This window comes from Moschus berezovskii, chromosome 1 (genome assembly GCF_049115385.1).
Source record: "Moschus berezovskii isolate FMDL1 chromosome 1, NW_MosBer_1.0, whole genome shotgun sequence".
Taxonomy (NCBI): domain Eukaryota; kingdom Metazoa; phylum Chordata; class Mammalia; order Artiodactyla; family Moschidae; genus Moschus; species Moschus berezovskii.
Genome location: NC_142460.1, coordinates 63,534,332 through 63,556,591, shown reverse-complemented (window position 1 = coordinate 63,556,591; position 22,260 = coordinate 63,534,332). Strand labels below are relative to the sequence as shown.

At 41.2% G+C, this 22,260-nt stretch overlaps 1 protein-coding gene across 22 annotated transcripts in view; it reads right to left on the bottom strand.

Moving 5' to 3' along the window:
- ST3GAL6 (ST3 beta-galactoside alpha-2,3-sialyltransferase 6) overlaps positions 1 to 22,260 on the bottom strand; it is a 108,231-nt gene that overhangs the window by 70,773 nt on the left and 15,198 nt on the right. For 11 of the 22 annotated variants that reach the window (XM_055409915.2, XM_055409739.2, XM_088836385.1 and 8 more), the window contains exon 2: positions 11,632 to 11,784. The exons of 5 other annotated variants lie outside the window; for them this stretch is intronic. The gene's annotated coding sequence lies outside the window, so the exon portion shown is untranslated. Of the gene's footprint in view, positions 1 to 1,413; positions 2,460 to 11,631; positions 11,785 to 22,260 lie in introns of those variants that run through there. 6 more of the 22 variants (XM_055408800.2, XM_055409482.2, XM_088836336.1 and 3 more) reach the window with 5 other exon arrangements.

Genomic DNA, 22,260 nt, shown 5'->3' with positions numbered 1-22,260 from the left:
GTCGTCCCCTTCTCCTCCCGCCCCCAACCTTTCCCAGCATCAGAGTCTTTTCCAGTGAGTCAACTCGTCGCATGAGGTGGCCAAAGTATTGGAGTTTCAGCTTTAGCATCAGTTACACAATGTCTAATCTGTCCCTCCTGCCCCCTAAGCAGTGACAATCCTAGCAACTGGCGAAATGGAAATGAAGTTCATAGTCAAAAGCTGCGCTGAAATAAAACTCTGCTACTCACAACCTTGTTCTTCCCTACCCCATCCTTCTGGATTTCAGGAAACCTGTCGTTTTTTTCTCCGAGTGTCCTAGAGCAGTGATTCTGAAACTTCAGGATGCTTAAGATTCAAACTGGAGGGTTCTTATTACGAGGCGCTTCCTTGAGCCCCAGAGAACCATAACAGTGTTGCTTATAAAAACTAAACAAAAACCCCATGGAATGACACTTGAAAATGTCAGATTCTTCGTTTTTTAGACTCTGGGCTTCCCTGTGGCTCAGCTGGTAAAAAAGCTGCCCACAATGCAGGAGACCTGGGTTCAATTCCTGGGTTGGGAAGATCCCCTGGAGAAGGGAAAGGCTACCCACTCCAGTATCCTAGCCTGGAGAATTCCACGGACTGTATAGTCCCTGGGGTCACAAAGAGTTGGACACGACTGAGTGACTTTCAGTTTCACGCTTTTTCGAGTATAAAGGGGCTTGTTTTTCCAACTACCAATTAGAAAACAGCACATTAAGCAATAATTCTGGACACATCATTCTATTCCCTAAGTACAAAAACCCTGTGGGTATCTCAATCAATATTATATGACTTCAGGGAAGAAACACACTTCCCCATGTGGATGGACCCAGCCTGTCTGGCCTCTCTACACCCAGTGGCCCCCAGGCCCAGCTGCAGACACACCCCTGAGCCCATCTGTAGGCTCAGCCCCACCCCAACCTCTGAGACTGATTCTGGCCCAAAGGACAGGGAGCTTGAGAAGCCTTCAGCAGCAGCTCAACAGTTTGGTCAGGTTCTTACTAATGCCACGCTGACCTTGAACATGTCATTCACCAGGCCTGAGTCCCTACTGCCAGGTCCCTGAATTACACCCTAGTTTTCCAGGGTCTGCATTCTTCTTTCTCTCACAACTCACCCAGGAGCCGGGCAAGCAAACTTCCAATTTTAAGTAACTAGCATCCTAAACCATGTTCTCATCCACTCTTATCCCCGGATGCCCTCTGTTTCCCAGGGACCAATGTCCTGCCCTGCTGCTGCTCTGCCTCCTCTCTCAGCCAGCATACTGCTGCTCAACAAAAACACTCAATAACTTGCATCTTTGTGCAAGTTAGAAAAGGACATCCCTACCAGCTCCACAGAGCCCTGTGCAGAAAGAATTTCAACCACAAGTTTCCTCTCAGCCGCCTGCCCCTGTTCAAGGCTCACCTCCACAATCTTACCAAGCGGCCCTGCTCTCAGCCTGTGTCCGTTCAACCCTGGGAGAGGTCCTTCTCAGCTCAGGGCTCCACCAGACCACTTGTGTGATGATATACACCCAAGACCGTCTCAACTTGGCAACAGATCTTACATCCTGCCTTCCTTCCCCTTTGTGTTTACTGCTTACTCAGCCTGTGACTCCTCTGCGGTTGCGTGTCCCTCTGAGCATGAGCAGCAGCTCTAAAGCTCTGTACTGATGCCTAGGTCTCCGACTCCAGCCCCATGCGCCCCCAAGGCCTCCTAGATCCACCATCTCCACAGAGTCGAAGCCTTGAAGGAGACACACAGGACTCTGTAGTGATGCGTGGAAAGGCCTCAGTTCTCTTAACTCATTTACTGCCCCTCTTTCAAGTAATGGTCCTTATTATGAATGGCACAATCCAAATGTGTCCCCTCATTTATACACCAAAAAGCTCCAACCTTTGGTGCTGATGATGGTATAAATAACAGCACACTTCATTAAGTACTTCCCTGGTGGTTCAGATGGTAAGGAATCTGCCTACAATGCAGGAGACCTGGGTTCAATCCCTGAGTCGGGAAGATCCCCTGGAGAAGGGAATGGCTACTCACTCCAGTATTCTTGCCTAGAGAATCCCATGGACAGACGAGCCTGATGGATTCCTGTAGTCCATGGGGCTGCAGAGTCAGATGCAACTGACACTTTCACTTTTATTAAGTACTTACAAAATGCCCAGCCTTGCCCTAAGCTCTTTCCACACACAATGATGAAAGCAGGGATGTTAGCATTCCCACTCAAGAGATCTTTCTATACATTATGGGAAACTTCTAAATTGTACGTTCTGAAAAACTATAATTACTGTATTTTATAACAGCATGAACTTAATACAGTCACTTAACTTTTTAAGCAAGGGATTGATAAAGTATGCATCTATTAAAATTACTTACTTAGAAATAATATAATATGAAAAACTGTTTAATTCACAATTGAAGAGATCAATCTTAAGGAATTAGTAAATCTGGTTGATCAGATTTCTACTAGAAGGATCTGAAAATTTTCAATAGGCCATAATTTTAAAATAAAGAATAATACATATAAAATTAAGTAGTAAGTAATATTATACCACCTTAAAAAGCGAAACTGAAATCTGGTTCTAAGCTAGTTATTTAAAACAAATTAAGGGGGGAAAACCTGATATTACTGAGTAAATAAATAGAAAATTATAATTTAATTTACGCACACTTCCCCCTACAAAAGATTTGTATAGTTTCAACAAATCGGACCAACTGTATACATTTGGCTGATTTCTAAATAGCATTTTGTGCACAGCAGAAGAAGAATACGTATCATTTTCTCTTCCCCTTGGTTCTTCTGCTATACAATGCTATGCAGCTATTTCCTATTTGCGTATACATACCTCCTCTTTCAATCTTTCAAAAAAGCCAATGCTTTTCCAAGATTTCATCCTTAGGATGTATAGACATATCTTTTTACCCAATAAAAGCTAAGTCCTCAGTGCCAAAGCAGATGACCAAATCCTGCCCCCTAAACTGGGTATGCTATCTGCAAAGAATATAAAAAGAAATGACTTATCAGAATTTTGGTGTTTTTAATAGTGTAACAGGACACACCAAAATCATTCAGCTAATAGTATACTATATCCCATGTTAAAAATGAACTGAAGCTCCTGTTTTCAAGATTTCTCCTTTGAGATTCAGCTTCATTGAAAATAAACAAAGAAGTTTTTAAGGGAACTTCTTATGTTCCTACTGTTCATTCATATTTTCTCCCAGAGACCCATTTCTTCTCCCAGAGTGGAAATTTTCTCTGCTTCTTATATTAATGCCCCACTGACTAGGTAGACTCTGTGAGTAAGAGCTACTGTTAACAGGTTAATTATGTGGCCAATTTTTAAGACTAACTGTGTAGAGGGAAAAAATTAAAATAAAATCCACCACTTTTAAGTGTACAATTTCATGAGCTTTGACAAAGCTGTAAGGTCGTGTAACAATCACCAAAATCATACTAAACACTTCTATCAGGTCTGAAAGTTCTCGTGTCCCTCTTTGCAGGTAATTCTCTTCCCCCAGTTTCTGGCCCCTGATCTGGTTTACCATTGTAGTTTCATTTTCTCTGAAAGGTCATATAAATGGAATCATACAGTACATATCTTATTTCTGGCTTATGTATATTAGCATAATGCTTTAGAAAAAAATTATCCCTGTCATTATTTCTACCAGGAATTCCTTTCTATTTCTTATTGTGAGGGAAAAAATGTTGCTTGCCATTCCAATAAACAACAGGGTTGCCCACCATCAAACCACCAGCCACTCCAGCCACTGTCGCCACTTCCTCCATCACTCTAAACCTCTGATAACACACCCTGAGATGGAGAAAAACAGGATATGGGTCCTCAACAGTTAAGATGTCTATCAAAGGAGTAATTCCAATGAGCCCAGACTTTGCATCTTCCCACACAAAGAAAAGCACCAAAATCATTAAGATGTCTCTTTTGTGATTAGCAGTAATTTTCTCATGTTCAACATTGTTTGTTTGTTTAGCAAAGCAAGTATTAATTGCTCAGTCATATCTGACTCTTTGTGACCCCACGGACTATATATAGCCCACCGGGCTCCTCTATCCATGGAATTTTCCAGGTAAGGTCAGGGATCTTCCTGACCCAGGGATCAAACCTGGGTGTCCTGCATGGCAGACAGATTCTTTACCATCTGAGCCACCAGGGAAGCCCTTTAATTTAGCAAAAACTCCTCTATATCCTAGCTCCTCCCTAACCTCTTTGGAATATTCCTCAGAGCTATCTGAGAGGCTCTCTCTCCTGTTAGTCTTCAGAAAGGCCACCAAATAAACATAATTCTCAACTTTTAGGTTGTATACTTTTTAAATTAGATGACATCACTAAGTAGTATTCTATTTTATGTCTATACCATAATCACAGTTTATCAATTCACCATTAATAGACATTAAGTTACTATTATATAAATACAGCTACTGAAACCAGGCAGGACCCTGTGGGCTCCTGGGCACAGAGGCCTTTCTGTGCCCCCACCCCTTTTCTTGTTTGTAGGGAACAGCCTCCAGCCTCCATGGCATTCCATGAGTTTTAAAGAGCAGGTTCAAACAGTTGCTAATCTGGGAAGGAAGGGGATGCAGATACAAAGGAGACCCTGAGGCCAGATTAAAGGAGCGAAGGACCTGCACACACCGAGATCCTCATCAGCAGATATACCCTTGGACCACTGTTCTAAAATTCTTCACCAAACCTTTCCAGGAGGGGATACGCAGTTTTTCAGCACACAAGACTGCTGTGTTCCCCTTTGCCTGGCAAAGTCATAAAGCTATTCCTTTTAACTTCATGCAAAACTCTGTCTCTCAGATTCAATTTGACACCGGTACACAGACTTCAGTTTTCAGAATCACTACACTGAAAATTCAGTTTTCAGAATCACTACACCGAAAATTTGGGTATACATATGTTACCATGGGTCACATAGTAAATGTATTTTTTAACTTACATGAAGATTATTACATTTGCTTCAATCTCTCAGTTAAAAGGAAAATCCTCTGTCTATAAACAATTCAAATTACTGATGCCACTGAACCATACAAATCACTGACATGGGTAAGAGCGGATAACCCTACTACTGTTGAACACTTATCACCGGTGTGTGCTCTACTTCAAGACATGCTGAACACAGCTCCTGGGCTGGTGAGGGAAGTCACATTGTTCCCAAAGGAGTATGATTATCTTCTGTGGTAAGTGGAATGAAACATTTTAGATCCCAGCTCCTCAGAGTGTGGTTCAAACACCAGCAGGATCCCATGGGACCCTCCCTGGTATAAATCCTTCCTGTGTCCCCCACTTTCTGTTTGTAGGAAACAGGCTTCATTCTGCCTTCTAGACCTTCCCTGAGTTTCAAAGGGCAAAGAGCTGCTAATCAGGAAAGAGAGGGGATGTAGAAACAAAGGAGGAGCAGTCAAGAAAAAACAGTGCTGTCTGAGGGCAGTGTCCTGGTTCCTCCTCAAGGAATATACATAATTATGCATGTTTGATGAGCTATTTCAAATCCTAAAAGATGATGCATGAAAGTGCTGCACTCAATATGCCAGCAAATTTGGAAAATTCAGCAGGGGCCACAGGACTGGAAAAGGTCAGTTTTTATTCCAATCCCAAAGAAATGCAATGCCAAAGAATGCTCAAACTACCACACAATTGCACTCTTCTCACACGCTAGTAAAATAATGCTCAAAATTCTCCAAGCCAGGCTTCAACAGTACGTGAACCGTGAACTTCCAAATGTTCAAGCTCGTTTTAGGATAAGTAGAGGAATCAGAGATGAAACTGCCAACATCTGCTGGATCACTGAAAAAGCAAGAGAGCCCCAGAAAAACATCTATTTCTGCTTTATTGACTATGACAAAGCCTTGGATTGTGTGGATCACCACAAACTGTAGAAAATTCTTTAAGAGATGGGAATACCAGACCACCTGACCCAACTCTTGACAAACCTGTTTGCAGTTCAGGAAGCAACAGTTAGAACTGGACATGGAACAACAAACTGGTTCCAAGAAGGGAAAGGAGTGAGTCAAGGCTATATATTGTCTCCATGCTTATTTAACTTACATGCAGAGTATATCATGAGAAACGCTGGGCTGGATGACTCACAAGCTGGAATCAAGATTGCTGGGAGAAATATCAATAACCTCAGGTATGCAGATGACACTACCCTTCTGGCAGAAAGCGAAGAAGACCTGAAGAGCCTCTTGATGAAAGTGAAAGAGAAGAGTGAAAAAGTTGGCTTAAAGCTCAACACTAAAAAACTAAGATCATGGCATCTGGTCCCATCACTTCATGGCAAACAGATGTGGAAATAGTGGTAGACTTTATTTTTCTGGGCTCCAAAATCACTGCAGATGGCGCCTGCACCATGAAATTAAGGCGCTTGCTCCTTGGAAGAAAAGTTATGACCAACCTAGACAGCATATTAAAAAGCAGAGACATTACTTTGCCAACAAAGGTCTGTCTAGTCAAGGCTATGGTTTTTCCAGTAGTCATGTATAGATGTAAGAGTTGGACTATAAAGAAAGCTGAGTGCCAAAGAATTGATGCTTTTGAACTGTGGTGTTGGAGAAGACTCTTGAGAGTCCCTTGGACTGCAAGGAGATCCAACCATCATAAAGGAAATCAGTCCTGAATATTCATTGGAAGGATTGATGTTGGCTGAAACTCCAATACTTTGGCCACCTGATGTGAAGAACTGACTCACTTGAAAAGACCCTGATGCTGGGAAAGACTGGGGGCGGGAGGAGAAGGGGATGACAGAGGATGAGATGGTTGGAAGGCATCACCAACTCAATGGACATAAGTTTGAGTAGATTCTGGGAGTTGGTGATTGACAGGGAGGCCTGGCATGCTGCAGTCCACGGGGTCACAAAGAGTTGGATATGACTGAGCGACCAAACTGAACTGAACTGATGCATGTTTGAGTTCTTCTGCAGAAACTACAGCATCCCACCCAGGTGTAAGATGGTAACTTCAGGCTCAGCACAAGATTCCTGGAACATATCCTGTTACGTCACCACCAACCAATCAGAACAAAGTCACACACCCTGTATCTCTCATCCCATATTTTGCCTATAAAAACTTCTCCCCCCAGTAACCTGAGAGGTCAGGAGTTTTGAGCACAAGTCATCTATTCTCCTGGCTTGGCCCTGCAATAAACCTTTCTCTCCTCCAAAATCTGACAGTTAGTTATCTGGCCTCACTGCAGGCTCATGAACCTTCATTGGGTAACAGTCCCAGCATCACCTGGGAACCTGGTAGAGATGCAGAATCTCAGCTCCACTCCTTGATCCACAGAGTCAAATCTGCATTTTAACAAGATCCCCAGTGATCTGCATGTTTGAGAAGCGCTGCTGGAGAAGGTCCAAGGAAAAAGGAATTAGATCCTATGGAGAGGACCAGGGCTTCACAAAAAACAGTCTGAGAGGAACTGGAAACTCGTTCTAAGTTCCATACTGCCACTTGAAGAGTCCTTTGGGCTTGATCTTTGAAAATTTCTAATCAACAGAATTTTGTCTGAACAAAGTAGTGGGACTCTCTGAAAATAAATGGCTTTGAGAAAAACTTCTCTCACCATTCTAGGGGATGTTTGCAGTCTCTTTGTAAATTCCAAGACATTTTCTTTCCTATATTGTTTACAGTCTCAGAGAAAATATATAGGATTCCTCTCAGATTACACCTAAGGGACACACACTTCATTCTCCATCACCTTCTTATTTACCTAAAAGGGCCAACTGAATTTCCAAACAATCACAACAACGTTTCCAATGACTGCTATTCACAACTGGGACCCAGGTATTATAGATCTTAGAGCTAGAAAAACTGCAAGAGTTTAGGGCATTCAGACAGAGTAAGGTCCTATGCCACCACATAACAGGAGAAGTAGACAGGATTTAGAAAAAAAAAGTAAAGACTTGCCAAAAGTGACCTCACTCATAAGTAGCAGAGTTGGCAGTTTAGGAGAACATTTTTATGTGGGTTTTCCTCCAGCCTGATTCCAGGCCCATCGTGGGTACACAGTAAATAACCCTGAAGCCTTCATTTCATTCCAGTCCTCTCCAGTCTCTACAGTTTTCAATCCCTAAAACACCTCTCTTGGATGGCACAAGGTCTCACTCCTGTTGCCTGAGCTTCTAACTCATTTCTCTCCTTCCTCAGTTCAGTCGCTCAGTTGTGTCCGACTCTCCGCGACCCCATGAATCACAGCACGCCAGGGCTCCCCGTCCATCACCAACTCCCAGAGTTCACTCAAACTCATGTCCATCGAGTCGGTGATGCCATCCAGCCATCTCATTCTCTGTCGTCCCCTTCTCCTCCTGCCCCCAATCCCTCCCAGCATCAGAGTCTTTTCCAGTGAGTCAACTCATCGCGTGAGGGCCAAAGTACTGGAGTTTCAGCACTACACCTAAATACAGGTGTTCCCAAGCTCTTATCTTAATCCTGTTTCCTAAACCCATGCTCTCATTACTTCTCAAACCACTAGCAATGATCTCTAAGCCATCTTCCCTTTAAACAAGCCCACGTGTTCACTGGCATAAACCCCTCAAAGGCCAGCTCTCATTTTGTCACCTGCCCCACAGGAAAACCTTCAGTGGCATTCCATTGTCTGCCAAATACACGTAAAATCACTTAGCCTGGCATTTAAGAATCTTTAATTTGGTTCTTCCATCTTCCTTCTCATCTTCTTCATACAATTTAGTCTTTGTAGGTAGCAGCACAATTGGATGTTAAAGTTGCCTGTGTGGTGATCAGACCCCTGGGTTGAGTTTCAGTTCCACCTCTGTCTAGTGATACGACCCTAGGAAGTTTCTTAACCTCTTTAGACCTCATCTGTAAAATGGGAATAATAGAGCTATGTAAGTTGTAAATATAAAGCACTTAGAAAAATGTCTGGCACATGGTAAAGACTTTCCTAATCTTATTTTTAATTCTTTTAAAACTAATAAAGTATCAGCTGCCCATACACCAAGATGTCACTAAAAAACGAGTTCATAACATCCTTGTAAATATACTACAGAACTCATGACATTATAAAACAAAAGTCAAAAAAAAATTAAGCTTCCTTTACTGTATGCTAGCTTTTATTTCTCTACATTCATTTAAACATTTCAAAGTATCTGTATTAGAAAGCCTTACTCATCTGCTTATAAAATAAAAAGGCATTTAAGATAATAGTAATTCATTAGCAAAACTCAGACCATATTTCTGGCTATAGAAGCCATACCATTTTATGCTTTTCATAATAAAACTGCTCTGAGCCCTAGTAAAACCAAACAACCTAGATTTGTAATCAGCATATCAAATTTATGTCTTGAAGCAAGAAATGAAATCAAGAGCTTTACCAATAATCTGACTTGGAAAATAGTTTTCATCTTACACTCTGATTTGGATCGATTACAATGTTGAGAATTCAAATACTATGTTCGAGGCTCAGAAGCAAATGCTGGGGTCAATCAGCAACACCTAACACCTTCATCCTAATAAGGTAAGGAGAGCAACAGAGGGCAATAAAACTAAATGCTTTGGGTATATAACTCTTTTAATCCTCAAAACCACCCCTTAAGAAAGGTCATCCCTATCATACAGATGAAGACACTAAAGCACAGAGAAGTTATAATGTGCCCACAGATGCTCAAGTGGTAAGTGGCAGTGCTGGAATTTGAACCCAAGCACATACCAGAATCTCTGCTCTTCACTGTTAGGCTATAAAGACTCAAAATATTTCCATCTTCTTGATGGAAGGAGATATATAGACAGACAGGAAAGGCAGTTCCACAAATCACCAAGATGATTACAGCCCAGCAGTGGTGGTTTAGGTGCAAAGTCATGTCCGACTCTTGAGACCCCATGGACTGCAGCCTGCCAGGCTCCTCTGTCCATGGAATTCTCCAGACAAAAATACTGGAGTGGGTTGCCATTTCCTTTTCCAGGGGATCTTCCTGACTCAATGATTGAACCCATGTCTCCTGCACTGCATATGGATTCTTTACCACTGAGCCACAAGGGAAGCCCTTTAAAACCCAGATTTCATTCAGTTGTTTCTGGGACTTTCCTGTTGGTCCAGTGGTTAAGAATCTCCTGCCAATACAGGGGACACAGGTTCTATCTCTACTCCCGGAAGATTCCACATGCCTTGAGGAAACTAAGCCAATGCGGTACAACTACTGAGCCTTTTGCTCTAGAGCCCACGCTCTGCAATGAGAAACCATTGCAATGAGAAACCTAGACAGTAGCCCCTGCTCAGTGTAACTACAGAAAGCCCGAATGCCACAATGAAGACCCAATGTAGCCAAACATAAATATTCTGGCAGCAAGAAACTGAAGACCCAGCCCTACCTCCCTCCTATGCTTACAATGCTCAAGAGTTTGCAAGTCCAGTGGCTTGAGACACTAGGGATAGGCTTTGAATCCACTCATAATTTTGGTGTGAACAATGAAGATCTCAAGAGATTCCCAAGGACCAAATCCCCAAACCACTGTAAATGCCCAAACTCCCCAGTACCCATAAAGCACAATGCTGTCAGTCAATAAGTGTCCTTCACAAAATTATTTGCAAACAAAGTGATGACAAATTTGCTAGATGAATAATAATTCTCTGACAAATCTCAACATATCATAAAGATGATGGATTCATGTGTAAACATAGAGCTAATTCCTAGTAGACATTTGAGCTCCAGAGCTTTCTCAGAATAAATTCATAAATTGGTGTATATTTGTACATGGGATTCTAGGAATGTAAGAAGAATATACCTACAAACTATATTAAAATACTTCAGTGAATATTATTAATTGTAGCATAAAGGCAGAGAGGGAACTAGAGTTCATTCTAACACAGCTGGTGAACAGCACTTGTGATGCACGTAATATTCTAGTTGTAACTTCAGTTTACTTACTCTTTCACTTTGATGTTGGTTTAGAACAGTCCCAAAGAAGGCCATTAAGACTGAGAATAAAAATAATAACTAAAGCTTTCATAGCTCAGTTTTGGGATATGCTAGAGAACTGACTCATTTGAAAAGACCCTGATGCTGGGAAAGATTGAACCCGGGAGGAGAAGGGGATGACAGGATGAGATGGTTGGATGGCATCACTGACTCAATGGACAGGAGTTTGAGTAAACTCCGGGAGTTGGTGATGGACAGGGAGGCCTGGAGTGCTACAGTCCATGGAGTTGCAAAGGGTTGGACATGCCTGAGCAACTGGACTGAACTGAACTGAAAGAGTCATTGGTTACATAATAACAAAGTTTCAAAGGCCCTCTGGCTGCTGCTAAACTAGTAAGAGATAAATTAACAGGTAGCTGTATACAGAGAAGGAGAGGGTATTTTAAAGTCACCAGCCAGCAGGAAACTGTTGTAAAGCACAGGGAGCTCAGCTTGGTGCTCTGTGCCGACCTGGATGGGTGGGATGGAGAATGGGGTGAGAGGGAGGTTCAAAAACAGCAGGATATATGTAGACATATGGCTGGATCATTTTGTTATTAAAGCAGAAACGAACACAACATTGTAACGCAATTATATACCAATAAAGTCAGTTTAAACTGTATAAGAATTGTATCAGAACATTTCAAGTGTTCAAACTTAACATCAAAGAAGTCTGAGATGGCAGTCCTGGCGCTTTTGCTCACCTACACTTTTAGGAATCTGTTTCCCAGAGGTCCTCTCTGTTCTTGAGGGTGTAGAATGTGGTAAGGGCCCCGGAGGCCCAGAAGGCTGCTGCTATATTGTCCACTAGAAATTATCCAAGACAAGAGGTGGTGCTGCTTCTTCACTTCCAAGTGCTGAAACAAAACACACATTCAGCATGCTTATAAGGATGGCTCAGCAACCAAGAAAAATCTTAAGCCATTAAAAAGAAAAGTCTTAATGAAAACACTACTTTAGTAAAGTCACTACAGGCCCGTCCCTAAATTCTCCACAGGATGATGTGATTACCAAAAACAAAGAAATCCAAGAGCAAAACTGGCTGCATGTACTACATGACTGTAGCTCATGACTGGTTATCCATGGGATCCAGCTCAGTCTCCTTGAAAAAAATAACAGATCCAACTCAATTAATCCGGAGCAACCTGGTAATGAAAGAACCATCTGTCTCCTTTTTCAGCTCCTCTCTGCACGGACACACAGCTTTATTGTTCAGTGCAGAGGTGAGAGAAGGAGCTGCTGGAAAACTCTGAAGAGCAAGGGGAGGGAGGCAGACAGGAGAAAGAGGAGAGATCAAGAACAAAAATATCCAGAAGGAAGGGTGGAAAGTTAGTGAGAACAGCAACTGCTTTAACAATGTATGGGAGGCTACTTTCTCCAAAAAAAACTTTGGAAGAAAAAAAATCTCAAATTGCTCCTGCTACCGTTTTTCTTACACAAGACTAAAACCTCTGATACAGAAACAAATAAAACATAAAACCCTGCATGTTCTGTATTTCTTGTGTTAGTAGAAAGTTGTTTTTTTTTTTTTTTAAATAAAAACTCTTAGGAAACAAATATCGGAAGCAAAACCACCAAAAATTGGGCAAATATTTATTTCAGAACTCATTTATGACTCTAATGTCCTACAATAAGAAAATGATTACACTTAATTATGAAAATCGTAGAGTAACATGAAAAATATGTAGATTCTATCAAATAAAGAAAGTTTTAAAAAGCTGAGTACATTTCCATACATGAGATGCATGTGTATGACTGCAAGACAGAGGAAAAAGAAATCAGCTGATGTGCTGAGTTGCGGACTGCATGGGATTTTTTTTCTCTAAAGTTCAAAATTTATGGAGAAACAGAAAATGCTTATTTTCATATAGTTCAATATACATTTCACTTGTGAAGTGCTAAGCAGTTTGTGTATTTAGAAATTAGAACAAAGGCAAAGTGGTGCTCTTTAGTGGCAATTGTAATAGAAGACTTCTGTTCTATTCTATTAGGGAATTCCCTGAATATGCCTGCAGTGCAGGAGACCAGGGTTCAAACCCTGGGTCGGAAAGATCCCCTGGATCTCTTGCCTCCAGCACTCTTGCCTGGAGAATCCCATGGACAAAGGAGACTGCCAGGCTACTGTCCATGGGTTGCAAGAGTCAGACACAACTTAGCAACTAAACAACCACCATTCTATTCTATCCTAATTCTATGATAATAGAAGTCTCCACCATGAGACAGAATTTTGAGCCTAAAGAAATTGAAAATAATGATAAACCTGTGCCTCAGAATCATTCTCCCTAAATGCACAGAAAGCACAACTCCTGGGTTTCTATCATCTTCAACCTATAATAGCTACTATCTGCTAGAGTCAAGAAGTGATCAAAAATCGGAAACTGGAAGGTTAGGAAAGAAACCTCAAACAATGTCACACCAGGAATAGCTAGAGGATGGGGATTTAGTTACACCTGGGGAGGCCTGGCTGCTGTGATTCATGGGGTTGCAAAGAGTCAGACACGACTGAGCAACTGAACTGAACTGGAGAAGCTTATTACATGGAAGACAAACAAGATGGCCATTCTCAAGTCTGAATGACCTTCAAGAAAAAGAGGCATAGCCTGGTTCTGAAGGCTAGCAGGGGTTAAGCCAAGGCCAGTGAATGTAAAATTCAAGGAATAAACAACTTTGAAGTTGGCATGGAAGAACATTCTTAGGTTACCTAAAGATAACACAGGTTCCATTTCTGGATAATGAGTCACTCGTTACTAAAGATACTCTGTTTTAAAAAACCGCTTGGGATGGATTTGTATAGTAGTCCTTAAAACACTTTAATGTCCATTATCATCCCCTAACATCTTGTTAAACTGTTGATTCCTATCAGAAGGTCAGGGGGTCATGAGATTCTGCACTTCTTGCAAGCTCCCAGGTGATGTCCATGCTAATGCAGTGTGGTTACAAGCATTAGAATGTTACTTAAACCAGTATTTCCCAAAGTTTTCTAACAACGTGACTTCAAAAGCACTCTCCAACCCTGATCTGGGGGCAGATGATTAATAAATTTTACATATTAAGTAGTTATTAGTGGAATTTTGCAGGCACACACCTTCAAATTTAAAAAAATAAATAAATAAAGCTATAGGTTGGTATCTTCCAATATCCCCCCAGCTGATACTTTAAAGCAATAACCAATTTTGCCCAATTTTAAACAATACTTTTTTTTTACTTCCATTAAAAAAAAAAGAATTAAAAAATAACAATTTTACTCCAAGTTCAGCAAAGTAAATGTGTCCCAGTGAATGAATGAATGCGTGCTCTGCATTTAAAATGCAGCCTACTTATGATTTCCATATATAACAGTTAACAGAGAAGTAGGATAAGACAAAACACAGCTATAACCTTTTTTCCTAGTGATTTGTATTCAAAATCAGGTGTCTCCAAAGGTGAGGGTATGCGGACAGAAGACTCCCAAGGCGACATCTGTAGTTTTCTTTTTCCATGTAGGGCTCTGCTTTCTTTTCCAAGTCCTGACATTTCACTTCTCCTCCACCCCATTTGGGTGGTAAAATCCCTTCAATGCTTTGAAAGTTTCCTTCTTGCTCACATTTTGCTCAGCTTTCTACTTATCTAAGAAACTTGGGCTTTTAATCAGTTCAAAATCCTAAGTGACGTCTTTCCTGGAGAAATATGCTAGTATCTGAACACACAGCCCTTCCTCAAATTTTAAATCCTTCTTAGGTTTCTCTCCCAGAATAAATAAGCCCACAGCTAAGAGGGAACCAGCTTCCTGTCTTTTCCTACTCTGTAAGTCCCCTTTCCAAAGGGTTTATTGTTTTATAGTTTGCTTAAAAGTTATAAGTAACATTCCATCTGATTTACAAAAGCCCTTTTTCTCAAGCTACTTATTACATCAGTGTATTCTGAATGAATGTAAGCTTATTCTGCTCCCTGAGAAGCATCATTTCCTGTTTAATTCCCCTTTTGCTGTTTTTAAAAGAAAAAAGTGAGTAAGCTTGAGGATAAACAATCAGAAGAGCATATATCAAATCTTAAGGTTAAAGCGTTGGAAATGTTCCAGCTTACTATCCATCAGAGGTTCCTCTAAAATCAAATTACAAATATGATGCTAATCCTAACTTGGGGTGTCTTATAATTATTGTTACAAAGAAACCATCATACACATGATATATATTTTTATTAAATCATATAATCCTAGATTTACTTCCGAATGCAAGCTAAATGAATCCTCTAGGCAAAGGGAGTCAATTCATTTTCTGGTAAAATTAACTAGGGAAGTTTTCACCTCTACTATAACTTTGCTGATTTAGGCAATAACCAATTTCTGGGCTTCCCTGGTATTTCAGTGGTGAAGAATCTGCCTGCCAAAGAAGGAGACACAGGTTGGGTCCCTGATCCATAAAGACCCCACATGCCGAGGAGCAACTAAGCCCGTGAGTCACAAGTGCTGAGCCTGTGCTCTAAAGACCAGGAGCTGCAATTACTGAAGCCCGTGGGCCCTGGAGCCCGTGCTCCACACTGAGAGAAGCCACCTCAGTGCGAAGCTCACGAAAAGCAATGAAGAGAGGCCCCGCTCCCCACAGCTACAGAAAAGCCTGCGCAGCAACGAAGACCCAGCACAGCCAAAAATAAATTTTAAAAAGCAAAACAAAAACCAATTTCCCAATGCCAGACCTTGTTCCAGGCACCAAAGACACAGCAGTGAAGAAGAAAATCGGTTTACAATCCAGGAAGAGAGGGAGAAATTAACAAGCAGTTGTTATTACTATTAAGTAATACTATTTGGTGTTATTATTGTGTAGTAATTATTAAATTACAACCGTGATCTGATAAGGCACGGCCCTAGGTAGGGAAGGACAGAGAGCCTCAGCGGAATTTGAGAGAATTCACAGAGAACTCCTCTGAGGAGTAAACAGATGAAATCAGGGTAAAAATGAAAAGCATTCCCAGCAAAGGAAATGGCATTTGTGACGGAGGCTGCTGTTAACAGAAGCAAGCATGAAAGTGAGAGCTAATCTTTGTTGCATGCCTACGACATGCATGAACTCACAGAATCCTCACAACAGTGCTGAGCTGGACCTGTTTTCCTAAATCTGTAAACGAGGCGACTGAGAGGCACAGAGCAGTTAACTTGTCCAGGGTGTCTCAAAGCTAGATGTCGAGTCAGGGTTGGGCGAGGTAATCTGCTGCTGGTCTATTTATTCTGAACCCATCAGCTACTCTAGCTTTCCAGGAACCAGATCAACTTGAAGTCTTCCTCATATTCAAGATTTATTATGCCAATTTTCATTTTGCACAGAATGACACAGTGAAATATGGATGTATTGGAAAATATTCAGTGTCATTCCCAGAGTCTTGATAAATGTAAGATTCCTAGGTTGAAACCTATTTCACTAGGAAATATTACATGAAATTTTTTCATTACAGAAGCATTAACAGAAGTCCAAATGTTAATATAACAAATGCTCACAAACCCATTAACCAAAATAACCATTATCTTCTCAGGGATTCTTTTTTAATGGAGATTTGTGTTCCTCTCCCTACCCTCCTCTTTTTCTTTGGAATCCAACCACAATCATGAATTTTCCTACTTTTTATTTACATACAGGTACACACATATGTGGTATATGATACTGTTTTAAGTAATGGTTAAACATTTATATAAGAAATACAGAATATTTTGAAATTTGAATTTTTTCACTCTACACTTCAGGCTTCGAGATCCATCCATACTGATGCATAAACGTCTGGTTCATTCAGATTCTGTACAGTATCCTATTAATCAATTGCATCACAAATCTTTCCATTCCCTATCAGCAGATATTTAGGCTGTATTCAGAGAACTGCTGATCTAAATGTCATTTTGGAGCCAAATCTCTTTTATTCCAATCTAAAAAAAAAGCAGTTTACTAAGATAATCCTACCAACAACTCTTTGCAACCCCATGGAGGCCAGAATACTACAGTGGGTAGCCTCTCACTTCTCCACAGTATCTTCCCAAGCCAAGAATGGAATCGGTATCTCCTGCATTGCAAGTAGATTCTTTACCAACTGAGCTATCAGGGAATCCCTGCAAACCGCAAGAAATACTTTAAAATTGAAATTTCACTTACACATAGCCTTTATTTTAAAGCATAAACTTTGATAACTCAAGCTGTTGAAAAATACGTAATATTTAACATACCAGGGATGACTCTTTGACTATGTCAAAGCCTTTGACTGTGTGGATCACCACAAACTGTGGAAAATTCTGAAAGAGATGGGAATACCAGACCACGTGACCTGCCTTTTGACAAACCTGTATGCAGGTCAGGAAGCAACAGTTAGAATTGGACATGGAACAGACTGGTTCCAAATCGGAAAAGGAGTATGTCAAGGCTGTATATTGTCACCCTGCTTAATTAACTTATATGCAGAGTATATCATAAGAAATGCACAAGCTGGAATCAAGAATGCTGGGAGAAATATCAATAACCTCAGATATGCAGATGACACCACCCTTATGGCAAAATGTAAAGAAGAACTAACGAGCCTCTTGATGAAAGTGAAAGAAGAGAGTGAAAAAGTTGGCTTAAAGCTCAGCATTCAGAAAATTAAGATCATGGCACCTGGTCCCACTCAGTTCAGTTCAGTCGCTCAGTCGTGTCCGACTCTTTGCGACTCCATGAATCACAGGACACCAGGCCTCCCTGTCCATCACCAACTCCCGGAGTTCACTCAAACTCATGTCCATCCAGTCGGTGATGCCATCCAGCCATCTCATTCTCTGTTGTCCCCGTCTCCTCTCACCCCCAATCCCTCCCAGCATCAGAGTCTTCTCCAGTGAGTCAACTCATCGCATGAGGTAGCCAAAGCATTGGAGTCTCAGCTTTAGCATCAGTCCTTCCAATGAACACCCAGGATCGATCTCATTTAGAATAGACTGGTTGGATCTCCTTGCAGTCCAAGGGACTCTCAAGAGTCTTCTCCAGCACCACAGTTCAAAAGCATCAATTCTTCGGAGATCAGCTTTCTTCACAGTCCAACTCTCACATCCATACATGACCACGGGAAAAACCATAGCCTTGACTAGATGGACCTTGGTTGGCAAAGTAATGTCTCTGCTTTTGAATATGCTCTCTAGGTTGGTCATAACTTTCCTTCCAAGGAGTAAGCGTCTTTTAATTTCATGGCTGCAATCAGCATCTGCAGTGATTTTGGAGCCCCAAAAAATAAAGTCTGACACTGTTTCCACTGTTTCCCCATCTATTTCCCATGAAGTGACAGGACCAGATGCCACGATCTTTGTTTTCTGAATGTTGAGCTTCAAGCCAACTTTTTCACTCTCCTCTTTCACTTTCATCAAGAGGCCTTTGAGTTCCTCTTCACTTTCTGCCATAAGGGTGGTGTCATCTGCATTTCTGAGGTTATTGATATTTCTCCCAGCATTCTTGATTCCAGCTTGTGCATTTCTTATGATATACTCTGCATATAAGTTAATTAAGCAGGGTGACAATATACAACCTTGATGTGCTCCTTTTCCTATTTGGAACCAGTCTGGTGTTCCATGACCAGTTCTAACTGTTGCTTCCTGACCTGCATACAGGTTTCTCAAGAGGCAGGTCAGGTGGTCCGGGATTCCCATCTCTTTCAGAATTTTCCACAGTTTATTGTTTATCCACACAGTCAAAGGCTTTGGCATAGTCAATGAAGCAGAAACAGATGTCTTTCTGGAACTCTCTTGCTTTTTCCATGATCCAGCGGATGTTGGCAATTTGATCTCTGGTGCCTCTGCCTTTTCTAAAACCTGCTTGAACCTCTGGAAGTTCACGGTTCACATATTGCTGAAGCCTGGCTTGGAGAATTTTGAGCATGACTTTATTAGCGTGTGAGATGAGTGCAATTGTGCGGTAGTTTGAGCATTCTTTGGCATTGCCTTTCTTTGGGATTGGAATGAAGACTGACCTTTTCCAGTCCTGTGGCCATTGCTGAGTTTTCCAAATTTGCTGGCATATTGAGTGCAGCACTTTCACAGTATCATCTTTCAGGATTTGAAATAGCTCAATTGGAATTCCATCACCTCCACTAGCTTTGTTCGTAGTGATGCTCTCTAAGGCCCACTTGACTTCACATTCCAAGATATCTGGTTCCAGGTGAGTGGTCACGCCATCGTGATTATCTTCGTCGTGAGGATCTTTTTTGTACAGTTCTTCTGTGTATTCTTGCCACCTTTTCTTAATATCTTCTGCTTCTGTTAGGTCCATACCATTTCTGTCTTTTATCGAGCCCATCTTTGCATGAAATATTCCCTTGATATCTCTAATTTTCTTGGAAAGATCTCTTGTTTTTCCTATTCTGTTGTTTTCCTCTATTTCTTTGCATTGATCGCTGAGGAAGGCTTCCTATCTCTCCTTGCTATTCTTTGGAACTCTGCATTCAGATGCTTATATCTTTCCTTTTCTCCTTTGCTTTTCTCTTCTCTTCTTTTCACAGCTATTTGTAAGGCCTCCTCAGACAGCCATTTTCCTTTTTCCATTTCTTTTCCATGGGGATGGTCTTGGTCCCTGTCTCCTGTACAATGTCACGAACCTCCATCCAGAGTTCATCAGGCACTCTATCTATCAGATCTAGTCCCTTAAATCTATTTCTTACTTCCACTGTATAATCATAAGAGATTTGATTTAGGTCATATCTGAATGGTCTAGTGGTTTGCCCTACTTTCTTCATGGCAAATAGATGTGGAAACAGTGGCAGACTTTATTTTTGGGGGGCTCCAAAATCACTGCAGATGGCGCCTGCACCATGAAATTAAGACGCTTGCTCCTTGGAAGAAAAGTTATGACCAACCTAGACAGCATATTAAAAAGCAGAGACATTGCAAGGCTATGGTTTTTCTAGTAGTCATGTATGGATGTGAGGGTTGGACTATAAAGAAAGCTGAGCACTGAAGAATTGATGCTTTTGAACTGTGGTGTTAGAGAAGACTCTTAAGAGTCCCTCGGACTGCAAGGCGATCCAACCAATCCATCCTAATGGAAATCAGTCCTGAATATTCATTGGAAGGACTAATGCTGAAGCTGAAACTCCAATACTTTGGCCACCTGATGTGAAGAACTGACTCATTTGAAAAAACCCTGATTCTGGGAAAGATTGAAGGTGGGAGGAGAAGGGGATGACAGAGGATGAGATGGCTGGATGGCATCACTAACTCAATGGACATGAGTATGAGTGAACTCCGGGAGTTGGTGACAGACAAGGATGCCTGGTGTGCCACGGTTAATGGGGTTGCAAAGAGTCAGATGCAACTGAGTGACTGAATTGAACAGATGACTCTTTGAAAGTGCAAAGTTAATAGTATTTTAAATGAGAAAATACATTTCTAGGTAAAGTAAATCTATAATCATTCTGTTGAAAACAAAACATATTGAAGAAAAAGTGTATGCAGAAAATAGTCTTCTTATAACCACTTTCTTTTCCTGATAACCACACTGACTAGGCAGAAAACTCTGAGTGGTTGAACAAGTAGATAAACACACCAAAAATTTCCCTGGAATGCTTTGTTCAGTATTTTAGGCAGAAAATAATCCAAGGCACTACCCCACAGAAAGATAGTCAAATTTCTCTTTAGAATCAAGGGATTAGGTACTCCCATGTACCAGAGTCAATGATGGATAAAGTGAACAACGAAGCAAAGTAATAAAATACCGAGTCTTTCACCCTGAAGTCTTTAGACCCATACACAGTGTGGCCATACACAATGACCTGTTTACATTAATGGAAATGTTTAGCTCAAGAATATTGTAGCAAAGTTTATTATCCAGGCTAACCTGAAGTCAAGTCTACAAATAAGTGAAGACCTATCAATGGCATCCCTATACCTTTAATGTCACTTTCTATAAAGAATCTGAGAAAACATCCAAAGGTAGATGTTTTAAAATACGAATGTTTACTAATGGCTGCATTATTTACATGCTAAAATAACCTAGTCTCAGGAGTTCCCTGGTGGCCCCAATGGTTAGGACGACTCTGAAATTTGACTGCCATGGCCCAAGTTCAATCCTTGGGAACTAAGATTCCACAAGGCTAGGTGTAGCCAAAAACAAACAAACAAACTACCCTAGTCTAGAAGATATAAAGGAAATTTGAAAAAGAGTAATTTCTCTGAAGAGAGGGGGGAGAAATGTTTCATCTCTTAGCAGATTTCCAAGGAAGTATTCAACATTCCTAAGAAGGTAATCAAAGCTGGGTTTCCAATGAAAGAAGTAACTCCAATGCACTGGGGATCACTGTGCAGTCAGCTCCATGGTCACAATTAACCAAAATGTTTTAGCACATTTCACAGGCCAGAGCCAAGGGGATATCACGTCTAGAATCCTGGTCTCCAGTCCAAGAAATCCCCCTGGGCTTAGGAAAACCTAAGAAAGTCTTCAGGAGGCAGCTCAGAACTCAACTGAAATTCATCCTACTAGTGGTTCAGTGAAATAACTGGCCAAGCAAATGGAGAAGTTCCATTATCCATTTATCCATCCAACACAGACACCTATTGCCCATCCTATCACATAGCACAAAATCTCAGGGAAAAAATCTGAGAGCACAGATGCTCTAAAGATAAGTCCACAAAAACACAGACATACCAAACATAACCTTTGCCCCATGCTGACCTCTTAACTATAGCTTCATGCTTAGCTGCTCAGTCATGTCCGACTCTTAGAGACCCCATGGATGGTAGTTCTCCAGGATCCTCTGTCTGTGAGATTTTTCAGGCAAGCATACAGGTGTGGGTTGCCATTTCCTTTTCCAAACTATAACTTCAAAGTGCCCTACTTTCTTGTTTATCAATTAAGTAATATGTATCTTATAGAGTAAACATAGAAGCCTAAAACACGCAACTTTTTTGCATTCCCCCTCAAAGGGCAAAATATATTGTATGAACAGCAGAAACTAGTTATAAAGAGAATAAGAATCAGCATCAGGCCAGAAACCAAAAGTAGAAGTGCTTAAACTTTTCAAACTTCCCCACCTTTGTAATTTTTCTAAATGTTTCTGGTGACTTCCCCTGGTGTTACTAGCAGTAAGCAGTGACTTCTGAACAGAAAGCAGGGGCCATGAGAGGCACATGCCCTCTGCAAGCATGCTAGGCTGTGGACAAGTAAGGTGAAGGGCGAGTCTGTGCTGAAAGCATTCCAGACAAATGTCCCCAGCAAATCTCTGGGTCCTGAAGCAAGAGTACGAAAGAAGGGCAAAGCAAGCGGCCCAAGCATGTGAAGTCACCCTAGGGACTTCAAAACTGTGGTTCTTACCATTCCCCTTACCCTAGAAACTCACCCCAGAATAAGAGAAGCTACTGTCAGGCAGTC